Source organism: Octopus bimaculoides, chromosome 15 (genome assembly GCF_001194135.2).
Source record: "Octopus bimaculoides isolate UCB-OBI-ISO-001 chromosome 15, ASM119413v2, whole genome shotgun sequence".
Taxonomy (NCBI): Eukaryota; Metazoa; Mollusca; class Cephalopoda; order Octopoda; family Octopodidae; genus Octopus; species Octopus bimaculoides.
In genome coordinates, this window is record NC_068995.1 from 29,184,586 (window position 1) to 29,189,121 (window position 4,536).

The window sequence follows — 4,536 nt, forward strand, 5'->3', positions numbered from 1 at the left end:
CTTCTTCTTCTTCTTCTTCTTCTTCTTCTTCTTCTTCTTCTTCTTCTTCTTCGTATTTGTTAGGTAGTATGATTTCTTGTTTGTATTTGTCAGCTTCCTTAAATACTGAAAACAGTTTTATGTTTTGCTCGTGTTTTGTGGCTATTTGTATTAGTTTTCCTTGTTTCTGGAGTAGGTATTTTTGCAGTCCTATGGTGGTTACTTTATAATTATTATTATTATTATTATTATTATTATTATTATTATTATTATTTTTATTTTTCATATGCACTCAACAGACTAGATTGCTGGAAAAGAAAAGAATCTTAACATCGCGCTACAACAAGTTACCTTAGATGCCAAGAACACTCCTAAGTATCCTAGCTCTCCCTAATAATACTGTTTTCTACAGCTATACTAAACTGGGTTTTATGCCTATATCCTCTAATCATCTGTTTAGATCTTTAGGGATAGTTCCCAATGCACCTCAATCTACTGGAATACATTTTACCCGCACTTTCCACAGTCTCTGTAATTCAATAGCTAGGTCCTTGTACTTTGTTATTTTTTCTACACTTTTCATATTAATTTTTTCAGCATTTGGGAATGTAAAGTCAATTATCTGACACTTTCTCTTCTCTCTATCTACCACTACAAAATCAGGCCTTCTAGCTTCTATTACTCTGTCAGTCTGAATATTAAAGTCCCACAACATCTTGTATTTGTTACTTTCTAATAGTTTTCTAGGTTCATGTTCATGCCATTTATCAATATGCTCAAATCCCAGCTTTCTACAAAGCCGCAAGTGGATTACTCTCCTTAGATTGTCATGTCTTTTCTTGTATTCTTTCCGTGCCAGCATGCTACATTCACTTACAATATGAGTAACGCTTTCTTCTTTTGATTTGCTTAATCTACATTGGGAATCTACTTGGCTTTTGTCTATTTTGGCTTCCATCCAATTAGCCCATTATGCTTGATCTTATGCAGTTACTAACACACTAGCCCCTCTCCCAAATTTCAGGCCTTGTGCCTATATTAGAAAGGATTATTATTATTATTATTATTATTATTATTATTATTATTATTATTATTATTATTATTAAGGCAGTGAACTGGCAGAATCGTTAGCACGCCGGGCAAAATACTTAGTGGTATTTCGCTCGCCTTAACGTTCTGAGTTAAAATTCCGCTGTGGCTGACTTTGTATTCGGGAACATAGAATAAGTACCAGTTGTGTACCGCGGTCGATGTAATCGAATGTCCCCTCCCCCAAATTTCAGGATTGTTGTTATTATTTTCTCGATCACTTATTGTCATGTGTAGGATGGATCCGGCTATCGTCCGAGTCCATTGTGAAGATCCCTTCTTCCTTTGGCTGGGAAAGGAGGGCAATTTTTCTGTCTGGTGGCTATGGCAAAAGAGTTTCTGTGGTGGACGCAATTGAAAGGGTTGCAGACAGGTGCCTTCCTCGTTGGCCAAGGTCTCATTGACCTTTTCAGGTTCCACCTGAAAAGGAAAGTGAGGATGGAGAGGGAGGTAGTGTCACCCAGTAAGTTCGTTGAAAGGTGGGTGAAGGTGGAAAGAATGGCCTGCGTGAATGGCCCTACTCTAAGTGTGCGCCTTCCTGAGAAGTCTTTGGTGTTAATGGGTCTATGTGCGTGAGGTCTCTTTGGTCATCTTACGGAGGAATTCCCGCCCCCCATTGAGGAAGCATATTGTTGATTTCATCTCTTTGTTAATCGTTGTGTTTGTTTGCTGTTTACACATTTAACCTCACTGTCCCTCATTTGTGTATCGCCCTTTATGTTTCGTGTTCGGTCCTGATGGCCAATAAAGAAAGTATTATTATTATTATTATTATTATTATTATTATTATTATTATTATTATTATTATTATTATTATTATTATTATTATTATTATTATTATTATTATTATTATTATTATTATTATTATTATTATTATTATTATTATTATTATTATTAAGACGGCGAGCTGGCTGAATCGTTAGCACACCGGGCGAAATGCTTAGCGGTATTTCGTCTGCTGCTACGTTCTGAGTTCAAATTTCACCGAGGTCGACTTTGCTTTTCATCCTTTCGGGGTCGATTAAATAAGTACCAGCTATGCAATGGGGTCGATTTTATCGACTTTGCTTCTCATCCTTTTGTGGTCGAAAAATTAAGTACCAGTTGAGTCCTGGGCTCAGCGTTATCGACTTAACCCCACCCACAAAATTTAGAAAGGATTATTACTATTGCTTCTGTGAAGGCGGCAGAATCGCTAACACGCCTCGCAAAATGCTTAGCAGCAATTCGTCTGTTTTTACATTCTGTGTTGAAATTCCGCCGAGATCGACTTTGCCTTTAACCATTGGGAATCGACTAAATAAATACAAATTGAGCACTGGGGTCGATGTAATAGACTATCCCCTTCCCTCGTAATTGCTATCCTTGTCCCTAAATTTGAAATTGTTGTTATTATTGTTGTTATTGATGTTATTAACAAGGCAGCGAGCTGGAAGAATCGATAGCACGCCGAGTAAATTGCTTTGTGACATTTCGTCTGTTTTTACGCTCTGAGTTCAAATTCCTCAAAGGTCGACATTTTCTTTCCTCCTTTCACGGTCAATAAATAAAGTAACAGTAAAGCACTGGGCTCGATGCAATCAACTAGTTCCCTCCCACAAAATTTCAGGCCTTGTGCCTTTATTAGAAAAGAGTATTGTTATTATTATTTAGGCTGCGAGCAAGTAGAATCGTTAGCACACCGATATAATCGACTAGCCCCACCGCTTAGAGTTATGGAATTGTGCCAAAATTTTAAACGATAAGGCGGTGAGTTGGCCGAAGCGTTAGAGCATAGGACAAACCACTTAATGCTATTTATTCCGGTTCTTTAATTCTGATTTCAAGTTCCGCCAAAATCGTTTTGTTTTGGGGTCGATGAAATAGGAACCAGCAGGAGATTAGTGTCGATGTAATCGACTTAACCCCTCCCCTAAAATCGTTGGCCGTCTGCCAAAGTATGAAACCATTACTATTCGTGTTGAATTTGTTGTTGCTGTTTTTGTTGTTAGTGATGTACTTTGTAGTCTTGGAAAACGGCTAGCATGAAACCAATTTGTTTATCGTCACGTCTTATATACCTGTTTTATGACTTGGTTTTTTCAATCTGTCTTTGCTTACAGATTGAGATACCTGATTTTCACTAGTTTTTTCATTATTTATTTATTTATTCATATATATATGTATTTTTTTCACTTCATCATTCCACATTTATTTAAATTTTTTCCAGCTCTTTCTCCACTTCCATTGCTTTGCTTTGCTGCGTCTCAGTTTATTTTTATGCTTATGCCCGTAAGAATATTTTCTTTTTCTACAACCCCTATTCCTCTTTCTTCCCCTCCTCCTACAACCTCTCCATTCTTCCTTCTCCTTCTCCGTAGCATAACTTACAATCAACATCCGCCACACCCCCGCATACTTGCTTCTCGACGAATTTTCTTCTTAACTGGTTCACGCTGATAAATTTGTTTATTTTGCTTCTCACTCCAAACACCTACAAATAGATCCCTAGCTTTTGAAATGAAGAAGAAATTTTCGAAATATGTTGAATATTTTGCAAGTGGTCGAACATATATACAGATTCTTTTATTTGTTTCAGTTATTTGACTGCGGCCATGCTAGAGCACCGCCTTTAGTCGAACAAATCGACCCCAGGAGTTATTCTTTGTAAACCTAGTGCATTTTCTATCGGTATTTTTTTGTTGAGCCGTTAAGTTACGAGGACGTAAACATACCAACATCTCTTGTCAAGCGATGATAGGGGACAAACACAGACACACAAACATATGCATACACATACGTACATGCATACATACATAATACATACATACATATATATATATATATATATATATATATATATATATATGCTACAGGCTTCTTTCAGTTTCCGTCTGTCAAATCCACTCACAAGGCTTCGGTCGGCCCGAGGCTATAAGAGAAGACACTTCCCCAAGGTACATCACATGTTGTTGGTGCGATAAAAGTATTTATAATTTTATGTTTATATCTACTTCTATCGATAGGTCAGGCCACGCATTTTTTAAAATACAGACATACGTAGAGTTGTCAATGTCTAAAGATACAATGTCTGTATTTATTAATTATTTATGTATGTATGTACGTATGTATGTATATATGTATGTCATTGTTCAGCTTTATTTCAAGATTTCTTGCCAATAGAGAAAGAGCCGGTTTCTAACCTAGATCCACCTCTCCCTCATTGGAATTTCAACATCAACAACAAGGTATTTTTGTATGCCTGTATGTATATGTGCAGAATTGTATGTTTTGCTTTATGTATGTATTCTCATGTCCATAGTAGCATATCTAGACATGCTCATGCTATATATGTATGTATGTACGTATATTTTTCTCCGTTTTCTCTCTTCTCTCTATTTATTTCTTTCCCTTTTCCTTTCTATAGAACAGCGTAGGTTCGAAACGTCAAAGACACTTCCTTTAACAACCAAATCTTTGGAGGTGAGA